We start from the raw sequence: 12,616 nt of genomic DNA on the forward strand, positions 1-12,616 counted from the left end.
CACAGTAGAGTTACTGTTCTGCCGTACAATTTGTTGGAGACGACGCCGATCACTCTCTTGGAAAACTGTGCTCGAGCCGCTGTTACGTCTTCTCGAGAAGGACTATGGGTTCTGATTCCAACTTTTGAAAACCTTTGATATGTCTGCTTTTGAGAACCCAGTGAGATTTGTTGTGTTGAAAATCGAGGCCCCTGCTGAACGGGCATCAACAATAAGCCCTTTTTCAAATGGTGAAAGATCTGTCGTTTTTCCCATTTCACTTCACTCATTGATAAAAGCACTCTTACACCTTACTTCTACTAGTATTCTAACCACGTGTAACCCACGTCATATAAAAATGCATACTTCATCCCTAGCACGCATTTAAATGAAAATCTCAAACGTTTCTAATTCATTGGTCAGTGTGTGTATAATCAGTATTATTAAAATGATAAGCTTTTTCAAATCAATATTAATGTAAACTACTTACCACTAGCTCGCTGCTGACGACCACGAAAGTTTTTCTAGAGAATATTTTTAAAATTTATATTTAATTTCGTTTAGCATTTGGAATTTTTATTTCTTAGAATTTTCATTTATTCTATTCTTCTGTTCATAGACTAAACTATAAATATTTATAAAGAAAAAAATTAACAAAAGAAATTAAAATACAGAGAAATTTCTCTAATACAGTATTTTTTTTTCTACTTCCGTGGTGGCTTCAAAAATAACGTTCAATACCGAACTTTAAGTTCTGAAAAATCCTTGTCTCTTTCTGAGCGTGTTCTTTACGGGGGCTAATAGTTATGTTAGACTTCACTGCATTATAATTACTGCGTATTTATTATTCCAGTTACTATATTGTTTACAACTGTTGTTATTGTTTCTATACTGATTGTTAAATTGATTATATAAACATGTAGATACATGTTTTTAATTAAAGATATAAATAAAAGAAAATTTAAAATCATTTTAGAGAAAAAACGGTTATTTTAGATTTAAAAATATTTAGCCGGACGTCTGACTGCTTATTTACAATTTTTCTTTGGGGGGGAAAGAAGATTATGCTTCTGAAAAAACACAACAGGAAACATTTTTACAAAGTAATGCATTCGGAAGCAATTGTATTTGTTAGGTCACTTGAAATTTTATGTAGAAGACTATACTATTTTGTTATGTAGAAGACTATGGAACCATCATCTTTACTTTCGATTTCCGCGCAACACATATTCCCATATCACCACTCTATTTTTTCACACAAAATTTGATGATACACATTATTACCACCACATTATCACATAATCCCTTTTCCTGACACACACACACACACACAAAAAAAAAAAAAAAAAAAAAAAAAAAGTTACCTCTTTTGTGAAGGGGGGCGGAAATTGGACTCATTAAAAAATCGAAGCCGCCATTCGAGACAAGACATTTATTCCTACTCACTATACATATACTATGATACAGAAAAACTAGCAAGATTAAACAGCACCCTCTTACGGCGGGCAATGGATGGCGTTACAGACTATACTATAGTATACTATTGATATCTATGTATAAAGATAGCAAGATTAATGCTTATATTAATAAAGATATATATTTAATATAATTGCATGAATTTTTTTAATTTGAACTTAACAATATATCTAATTATGCATAATAAAAAATTATGCCATATTAATTTTTTTAAATTTTTATACTTTTCAGATGAATATAAATGATGTATTGGATCCTTAAAAATTTGTTAATGAAAAGGAGATCGAAAACAGCAATATGCTTTGCATGGGGTAGTTTACATTTAACAGAATATCACCTAAATGGAGGAATTTATCTTCAGTGCTTTACTCATGTAATAAAAAATGACTCATCTCAATCACTAATGGTAAGAAATTATTTTGATTTAGAGTAATATTTATGCCTTTAAAAGCAATTTTTACTTATTTGTCATATTTTCAAAAATTGAAAAATTGGATCTAGCAAATGTTGAAGCCTGGTGTAATATATTTGTAAAGAGATTTTTTTTTTTTATAGTTGTAAAAATACATAAAAATTTACGTTATTTTAACGAAAATAATAAATTATCCAACATTTTTTTCCATTTAAAATAAAAAAAACTTTTACTTATTGAAAAATCTTAACCTTATATATATATATATATATATATTTAAATATAAGTAATATAATAAAATTCTATATATATGAGATGAGGAATTTCAAATTAAGATGATATATGTTATTAATAAATGAATTATAATTATTAATTAAAATTATGTATATATATATATATATATATATATATATATATATGATATTGAATTTATATATATATATATATATTAAATTCATGATTTTGTTTCTTTATTCCGATCAAATTTGAAACTCGTCCACTGCTTCTAAGGGAATGTGAGTCCGTGCAAAACACATTCGAATATGAGATTTAATTTCTGGATCCCTTCTGTAATGTTTTACTGAGCTTAAGTGTTGCGCACTCTTCCCCAAGCATTGATTACAATTGAAGTTAGAAACCTTTCACTTCAACAAAAGCGAAAACTTTTTTAATAGCTCTAATAAAAGCCATTTCAAAATCCATTTTATTGACCATGATTGAAATTAATAATAAATACTTACATAATAAAGGGAACAAAAAAAATCTCTCGTATATTTCTTCCCTTCTGTATGGGCGTAACGCGTGTAAATGTTTGTTACATTATCAGAACTTTCAGAAACTGCATAAATATCGTAAAGATGATCTAACTGCAGAAGACATGAAAGATATTACCAAAGCACACTTCTTTTTATTTTAAACTATTCATAGCTCTTTCGACTGCGAATGCGATAATTTTCTGTTTTTGAACACCATCAATTATTAAAAAAACTTCAGAATATTTTTCTGGAATAATAATTCCTCTATATTTTTTAGCAATGGATGAAATACTAAAGCCTTATGGCAATTTCTACAAGTTGAGGATTTTGTTAATTCAAAAGTCGGCACATAAATAACCAAGTTTAAACCTTTATCGAAAACATGGACAAAGGCTTCTTTATATAGCGACAGAATAGCTATTAATTTTTTTTTCGACATCTTCTAAAACAATTCATTTTATGCTTCTGTACTTCAATTTTTTCCTCATTTTTTTTGAATGCATGAGTTTTCTTGTCAATGTCTTTCTCATCTTTTGAGAATACTCTTATTGCAATTGATAGATCCGCAGATCCGTTGTTTATTCCCACGTTTATACATATGTTTACCTTTTATTCTGAAAGATTTGCCATCATAAACTAAATCTAAATAACTAGATCTTTTTGAATCTCCGAAGTTCTAATGTACTCGATTTTAGTGCAATGTGTATAAGCTCACAAAAAGAAAAAAGAAAAAAAAAAAAAAAAAAAAAAGAAAGAAAGAAAGTAAATAGAAACTGCGGGATTTTTGTTTGATCTTTAAATTCCTGGAGTTAATTCTTAATCTAATATGCCTACTATTAACGCTTATTTTAATGATGTTTCAGGTTTTAAGCAGAAATCTGAATATGAAGCTCAGATTACTCATTTTTTCCTCATTAATTACATTTTGAACGATTTTAGTACTTTTTTTAACTTTTGAGACTTTAAATCGTAATTTTTTCTTTAAGGTCTTAGAATGTTACTTAAAGTTTACAGATTGCAACGTTTCGTTTTACTAAATTTAGATTTAAATATAAAAAGCACGTCGAATAAGCTAGGATTTTCAGAAGGTCATTGTAAAAGAAAAAATATCTTATATGATATATGAATCCCCCCTTTTTTTAATAAAAAAAAAAAAAAAACCTTTGTTAATACAGTTAAAGCTTCCAACTGGCAGTTAAACGGATAAATTTGTATATCATTTAATGTCGTGAATTCGAATTTTATTTTACCCCTACAGCGCGGAATAAAGGGAAAAAGCTAGTAACTTCAGTTTGACGAAAGGGATCTCATTCATTTACTGCAAACCGCTCTAGAGTAACTGAGCAGAATCCACTTATTTAGTGTGAAACCACTCTGTATTAAGAGCTGATATAATCTTTGTTGTTACAATCTCAATTTTAACATAAGGAGGCTTATCTGGGCATTAAAGGTCGCTGAGACATGTTTGCTATATTCATTAGAAAACTCCTTCAGCGATGTAAAACTCAGTACATAAACCTGGAGGTGTATAAGTATTTGGAATAATGAGAGAGCAGGTAAAGAGATCTTATCTTTTTTTTTTTTTTCCAATCTTGTCCTGAGAGGTAATTATTAAAGGACAGTATGCTCTTGAAATTTCTCAATATAGTCAGGAACTCAAAGTGTTCTTGGCTAAGCTCTGACGTAACTGATTAATATATATATATATATATATATATATATATATATATATATATATATATATATATATATATATAACGTATATACGCAGAAGTTCTGCAATAGAACTCCAGTCATCCGATAGAAGATATCTGGAATTTCTTTTACTTGAACAGTTTCCTGTTCTCCCATCCAGGCGGGCAAAATTAAAATTTATATATGCGTTTTATTTTTGATGTTAGAAACATCCTTAGCGGAATCTCAAAAATTTTTATTGCTTTACATTGTACTAAGTTGCGCTATATATGAGAATTTGTGCTGTCATGCATTTATTATCTTGCATCTCGAAAAGTTTTGTCACTGTAATAAGAGCTTTAATTTATTGTCGCCTGGCAAATAACCAAATTTCAGCGTGTAACCATTCGGCGAGACTAAAACCTTTGATTTATCTAGCAAAATTTGCAAACATGATATCAAGGGGAGAAAGGAAAAAACATTCGAGGATTGTGTAAACACGTAAAAGATGACTATCGATATTTAAGTAGAAACTTATCAATTAAAATGACGACATTAAAATCCATAGATTTAAACGTTTAACGTTAGTGATGGAGTTTTAAGAATACCAGAAACTGAGATTTTTTAATGCGACTGAATTATCTGAAGAACAGACATCCATTGTACCATCAAATAACAGCTTCTACCTAAAAATATTGCATTCGGTGAGAAATATAGAATACGTATAATCTTAAAGTACGGGACAGAAGTCGTTAATGTTTTGGTTAAAAGTATAAATGAGGAGATAGAACTCGTAATTTCGTAGCATAAATCCTTACGTGAGTTATGCTACTGTAAAAGAAGACATTTTCGTTACAGCATGTTAAAAAACTTTCTGAAAATACTGACTTTATAAAGTAACTTAATTGAAACAAATAAAAGAAGTTGGGAAGCATTCAAAGATTCTGAAATCAAACTTAGAGAAATAAGAAATTTCAAAATGTAGAGGAATAGTTTTAGTCCTACGGAGATTTCGGTAACAATAAGGCATTGAAATCGCATTTTCTTCAAACTCTGATTCCAGACCTCAAAATTATGGAGCTGTTTCGAATGTCCACCAAAATATTATTCCTTAACGCGACAGAAGGAAATGGAATCCAAATGTGTCGTTTGATTGCGCGTAGATTCTCATATCAAACTCCAAATGATATGCCCGAAAAAATGAATGAAGGAATAATTAAGTAAATAATGAAGATAAAATTAAAAAAAAAATTCTGTTCAAATTAAAATATGAATACTTATGACAGTTAATAGCTTCCATATTTTAATTTTTTATATTTGAAAATTTAAAAAAAAAAAAAAAAAAAACGTTAATTTTTAAGTAATGGAATAAGAAATTAGACGTATTTCTTCCATCCGTCCTTGTAGTGATGCGGTAATCAGTAACAGATCCAGCTATCAGAGGTCTTGAATTTGATACCGTAAAGGGCATTATTAATTCTTTTATATACTTATTTAACCATTTTGTAATATTTTAACATCGTGTAGTTAATTTCTTGACCGCTTAAAATTGGAGCATGACTGTGGACAATAAATTTCATTTTCGCATTCAAAAACATCCATTAAAAAAAAGTTGTAGGAAAGAGGACGACTTTTTAAATGGATTCTAGAGTAGGTTAATTTCGAAATGCTTGTAAGCTTCAAAAGAGAAACTTGCTACTGAAAATTCCAAAATAACATATAATCAACTCTTTCAGTCAGCAGTAATCGAAGCAAGGTGAGTTACGACTTTCGCCACATGGCAGCTCATAGTCTTCTCTTGAGCTTATTTGAATGCATTAATTTACAAAAGTCTATGAAATATATTTTGCTCAATCTTTCCAGATAATTCATTTATAATTCGTTATTATTTTAAAAAATTTTTTTATTTTTATTTTTATTTTATTTATTTTTTATTTTTTAGCTTTATAGCTACTTTTTCTTCCCAATTTATCAGGGGCGTAGCTAGTGGGGGGCAAGGGGGGCATCTGTCCCCGGGCGCAGAATTCAAGGGGCGCCAAACTGATGTTGCGACATTTTAGAATTAAATGTTTTCCATCCTTGGCAAGCAGTAGGGGCGCGCGAAATCTTCAGTTGTCCCTGGGCGCTGAAAACCCTAGCTACGACTCTGCAATTTATACTTATTATTATTTATACTTCCCGCTTACTTTTCAAAATCTTTTCAACTAGTTGCTTCCTTATAGATGCAATGTAAACAATTTGTAAAATTCATTTCTTATTTTTTTTTACCATAACATTTCTATGTTTTTATATATAACATAGTGGGAAATCTCAATTTATGTTTTTAAGGTGGAATGGAACCTATTTTTTTATTCGATCATTGGATTTTCAATTTGTAAAGAAAAATAAAAAAAAAAAAAAAAAAAAAAAAAAAAAATTTGCATACATATAAGACTATGTTATTTCTATAAAGATACAGTATAATTTAATGCTCAAATTAAGCTTCAGTAAAATGTTCTCTCTCTCTCTCTCTCTCTCTCTTTTTTTTTTTTTTTTTTTTTTTTAATTTAAGTTATTAGTACATTGCCTTTCAATGAAATCCATTATAATGTACGCCATATTAAAATAATTATGCATGTTTAGTCACTGGATTGCTACATTATTTTAGAGGGGAAATGCAAAATAGTAATTATGCAGTTATTTTGCTTTCTCTTCTATTGCTACCATATGAATCATACAAATGGGCAAAAACAATAATGTTCAGTGAAAGCATAAGTAACTTCAAATTTTTAGTAAAACGATTCTTTTTTAACACTAATATGTTCGTTTCAAACACTTTCGAGAAAAACTCTTTGAGCTATTTTTTGTCCACATTTTGACATAAATTCCTCTCCTCTACAAGTCGGTGCTATCTCCAATCGATGATGCTGAATAAAATCCTTAATTTACCTTCAATATTATGAAAGTGAGTTGCGCAATACAGCGTGAGATAACGAATTAAAAAGTCATTTTAATTGGGCTTCTGAATAATATTTTGCAACAAATATTATTTTATGTCATGAATTTGAATAAAAAATAAATTAAATAAAAAAAGTTAAACGAATAAGCTTTTAACACTTTGTATTCGTCAATTAAAAAAACTTCTAACTTAGCGTCTCATATACGGCGTCATCTTCATCAGATATAGAATCAAATAATTTAATCTGTTTTCTTTTTATGATGAAATGTTGTGGCATCAAACAAGGTGGAAATATGGATACATATTTTGGTTTTAAATTTTGTTGAAATGGTTTAAATGCCTTTTTAATATTCTGGTATTTTTTTGTATACACCAATATATGTTCAAAAACGAAATACAGGGAGCAAGCTGAGCTTTTAAAATAGTTTATAAAATTTTAAATTATTGAGTTTTACTTTCGACCAATAAAGATCATGTTTCTTAAGATCATATATATATATATATATATATATATATATTATTCTCTCCAGTATGTGTGTACAAAACTCTTATCCTCTTTGCTTCATGATATCCTAACCTTAAAATGTGCAATATAATAAATAAAAAACAAAAAAGATCTATAAATAGTTCACTTGATTCGAAAATATCGATGTATTAAAAATGTTTCATCAACTGGATTAAATTCAATTATAATTTTTGAAAAATAGTAAAAAAAAATTAGAGGGGAAACGAAGAAGACAGATTAATAAATTAAAAAAAAAAAAAAAAAGAACCATTACAAGTTTTATTGTGTCATTTTTTTCTTTCATTTGTGTCCCATCACCACGTGACTTATGCGAAATTTCAGAATGCATATTTTTTAATTAAAAAAAAATATTCGACCATAGATTTTGTTGGTTATTGTCCAATCATACAACACCAGTTCTCTTGCAAATGCCACATATTTCTGTCCCAAACGGAGTACTCAGTGAAAACGGGCGTGGCTTACCTCTACTCTAAGGCAGCGCCATTGGGCAACGACAGAACAATATGCCGGGCGATAAAACTATTGTCAACGTATCTACCGTACGCATCGCATAAATTTCCAAGTTTTTCACGCATCGGAGGTTTTGTCAATAGTTCGGGGGCGGGTCGTGGAAAACGTAGGCGGAATTTTTTGCAACCAGTAAAAACGCTGCAATCCTTTGGTCTCGAATCGGTTGCTATGACAACCTCCGTCGCGCTTGATCTCCCAAGCTCCTAGATTGGCGCAGGATTCTTTTCACTTGCTAGTAATTTATTATATTATTTTTTTTCGTTTTCGGAAACGTCTGCATTTAATGATATTTTTTTAGTCCCTGGCAAATGAGGAGAGGGGTAAAAGAAAATCTGCCAATAGCAGATTATTGAATGTACAGCCGCATTCCATTATTATAATATTTTTAAGTTCGGGACATGTTTGATGCTGACTGAGTGTATGCAGCTCCTTTTATCTCGAGTTTGGACGCTGGGCTGTATAAATTGAAAAGCAAAAAACTTGTGCCATTAGTTTAAAAAAAATAAATAAAGCATATAGGTTAGTTATAAAAAAAGAGGAAAAAAATTCCTATCTCAGGAAGTTTTCTCTGCTACTAATTAAACGTCCTGCTTGCGTGGAGTGCGTGTGAAGTAATTTTTTTTTTCTTCTGAAAAATGCATGGCAACACTGAACAACTACTGAAGTAAATTTGGCAACGATCTTGCAGAAATGTAACCTTCGAATAGATTAAGTCTTTAGAAATTTATCGTCTGCCATGTTAATTATATTCTTTCAATCTTTATCTATTACATTATCAGAACTAACTATCAGAAATTCCGTATTTAAGAGTCTTAAAAAATAACTAAAATCTCTAATAAATAAATGCATTCATTCTATCTACGAGACCTGCAGCCTTTCTGATTGCACCAAAGAAGATTTGGCAGTCTGATAAAGAAATTTCAGTGTGTTTTTTATTAAACAAGATCGCAATCTGTTCAGGAATTTGTGCTAGTACTTGTAGTTGAAGTAAAATGAATTAATTATTTCCGTAGTTAGCTACTGTATCCCTTAATTAATAAATTAGCTACTTCATAATCTGCTCTCTTGTGCTAAAAGCACGACTGAAGTAATCTGATGATGAGAGTTGAGTTTTTTTTTCATGTAAACTTGTTTTTTACATTTATGACTATTATTTCAGAGATTAGTATATAGAAAATGTGCAGAATCATATATGTTTAATCCTTTTGTTTCATTTTTATTTATGTGTGCGTGCTTCCATAAATTATGTTTCCTTTCTCCTTCGTACAAGTGTGTTTGTAGAAGTCAACTTTCGATGCTTATCCATAAAATTAAAAAATAAATAAAAACTTAGGTGCTAATTTCAGATTGCCGATGGAATGACCGAATAGCTGCTTTTATGTTTCGTCTTCATGCACATTATAAATAGAGAAGCTCCTAGAAAAACTTTCTTGAATTAAAATGTTTTACAAATAAGATAACGAAACATATTAGTATGTCTACATTAATTATTAGATCTTCTTTAAATTTGAAGCATTTGAATGTTACGCTGCGTGTAAGAAGCGAGTATTCTCCCGAAAAGAACATTTTAAGGGAGATCTAAACATAATAGACGTGACAAGATGGAACAGAACTAGCTGCGGAAGGGAGGGAGATGTCTTCGTGAATGATTTTCTAAGGGAAACTAATCAAGAGAAAAATCACAAAACCTCCACGCAGCCAGTCCATTCACGAAGACTTAAACCCAGACCAAATTAACCTGTAAGCTGTCTTATTCACTTCGCCGCTGGTGGCTGCATTTTAAGGGGCGATCGTCTGATACTTGATGTAGTGCAATTTTAGTATTTATTACTTTGCTGTTTTTTTATATATATATATATATGAGAACCATGATAGTTACAATCGATTAAATTAAATTTCGAAATATTTATTTTGTAATTAGTTAATGATATTCTGCATAACATGTGTTAATGGTATTCTTCAGAACAAATAAATAAATTCAGGAGATACGACAAAGAATGAAAAATACGTGCAAGTTAGATCGGATTGTTCTCAAATGTTAAGAAATAAGAAAATAAATAAATAAATAAATAAAAAGTAATTTTTTAAAAAATATATTACTCTATTTTACGATTATTTTTTTCTTTCATAATAATTACAGCTTACGTCTGCTATATCAGAAGTAACGGGAAAATTAAAATGCTAGTGAATCTCTGTTGGTAATTTGGATGATAATCAAGTGCTCCAGCACAATGTAATGAAGAATATTTACAATAGCTAAAGATTAAATTACTCCCGAAAATTCACAATGCCTTTGAGTATTTTACTCTACCTCACACTGAATGTTGGAACAGGAGTACAGAGGAGAAAGTTATCAGGATGATGAACCCTTTTCCTTTACCCCAAAAAACCTGAGAATGAATCCGGGAAAATGAAAGGGTTTCCTGTCGAACGGGAATAATAATAGAAAAGTAAAAAACGGAAATCAAGCTATGGCATATCTTGCTGGGTCAAAGAACTCAGCTGCAGTTGGTGGGAAACCGTCATCCTGGTGCCCTTGGTAATACGTCTCAGCGGTTTAACCCTATTAAGGAATATACCACAGTCCTTGAACTTTGTTCACCTGTTGATGCTGTTACTTAACTCATCCTCAGATAAAATAACCATGCTTTCAAGAAAGAAGAAATTTAGAGTTAAAATATGCAACAGGATCTGCTTCAAGGAATTCTCGGAAAATAAAATTTTCGGCTTAGTACGCTGTTTCACAAGTTCCTGCCATCGAGTTTGCTATATTTCTGATATCAACACCTTCAGACATTTGACAATTATTCCGGAAATGTATTTTCTCTTTCACTTAGTTTGAATATACTTTTTTAATACCCTGGGATTATTTTCACTGATTTCTATTCGCTGCTGATAAAAATCAGAAATTTGGCAATTGATGAAGTCTAAAACTGTTCATTTGTCTTCCAAATTAAAAAAAAGGAGTATTCAGCAGCATAAGAGAATAAATCGTATTAAAAGTAATTTTACCTGAACTTCTAAACATGATTTTTACCCCACGAGTCTAACAGATAAAATGCATTACTAATGTCATTTAATACGTTAATCACAATACTTTTAACTTTACGTTTTATGTATATTATAGCAATAAATCTGCCGGTATAGTGGTTAGCGACGCTGACTGCAGTACCTATGGGCCAGGGCTCGAATCCTGGATAAAACAAGGATGCTTGCAAGCGTATATTGTCTGTGCTGCAAGGAAGCATTTAAAGTACACGGGAAGCCAAATGTCTTCTCTAGAGGTTGGTGGTAAGAGAAACAGAGGTGGGAGATCCTCGGACGGCCCCCGAGGTGTTCTACTTTAAAATTCGGCCAGAAGCCTAATAGCTAGCTATGTTCAGCAATACCTCAATCACCTGTAGCATTACACTGGTGCTGTCCTAGATTCTACCTGCACCTGCCAGCAACGATCATGAATTAAGTAGATGAAACTAATCAAAATATGTAAATTATGATTTTGTAACGAAAATAACTTTGTAAGAAATTAAAATAACTTTGGAATAAAAATAACTTTAATGTAAATATAAAATAAATTACAATCTTAATCGGATTACCAAGTGCATTAAGAAGTATAATTAAGAGAAGAACTGTACGTATTTCCCTGTTTTTTATTTTTATATTATTTTTTATTGTTATGTAAACAGTTCATTAGTGACATTTTTATTTAAGTATTTAAGTGAATAATCTTTGGCCGTCTATGTCTTTCTTTTGAAACGTTTTCCTATGATTCCTTTGATGATACACCACAGCTTTTGTTAAATATTACGATAGCTGAAGGTATAATAAATAAATAGATATAAGTTTTAAAGAGGTAATTGGAAGTTATGTCGGATGTATTTGTTTTGATAATTAGAAAGATTGTATCTTTATTAAATTTTATGACTCTGAACATTTTCAATTTAGTTAAAACTATATGCTGTGTGCAATACTATGCTAGAAATTTAATTTAACGTAGGAAAAAATTGCAGGAAAAGTGTAAAACTTATGATGAGAATTTCCAGCATTTCGGCAGTTATAATGATCGATGATACATTGTCCATTTTGTGATGTATTTCTTTTCGGGAGGGAAAAAAAAAAAAAAAAAAAAAAAAAAAAAAAAAAAAAAAACGAACTTTGGTTAATCTTATCTTTTTCCCTCCTTTTTCTTTCCCTTTTAGAGAAGACTAATCTTCTCATATTCATTACAAACATAGAGTGGTGGCTTTCTTTTTTAATCTCGTGATTAATAAGCTCCTGGGCTCCATATAGCATTTTATTTTCTGGTGTGTGCTTCTTTGTTTTACTTAATCAAGTTTATCTCATGA

The 12,616-nt window shown here is 30.2% G+C and overlaps 1 long non-coding RNA gene across 1 annotated transcript in view; it reads left to right on the top strand.

The window, feature by feature from the left end:
• The first annotated feature begins 1,692 nt into the window (after positions 1-1,692).
• LOC118199818 (uncharacterized) overlaps positions 1,693-12,616 on the top strand; it is a 222,510-nt gene continuing 211,586 nt past the window's right edge. Inside the window, exon 1 of the long non-coding RNA XR_015042631.1 lies at positions 1,693-1,861. This is a non-coding gene — a long non-coding RNA (uncharacterized LOC118199818). The remainder of the gene's footprint in view (positions 1,862-12,616) is intronic.

This window comes from Stegodyphus dumicola, chromosome 8 (assembly GCF_044657685.1).
Source record: "Stegodyphus dumicola isolate Sdum_Otavi_A_Nest chromosome 8, ASM4465768v1".
Lineage (NCBI taxonomy): Eukaryota > Metazoa > Arthropoda > Arachnida > Araneae > Eresidae > Stegodyphus > Stegodyphus dumicola.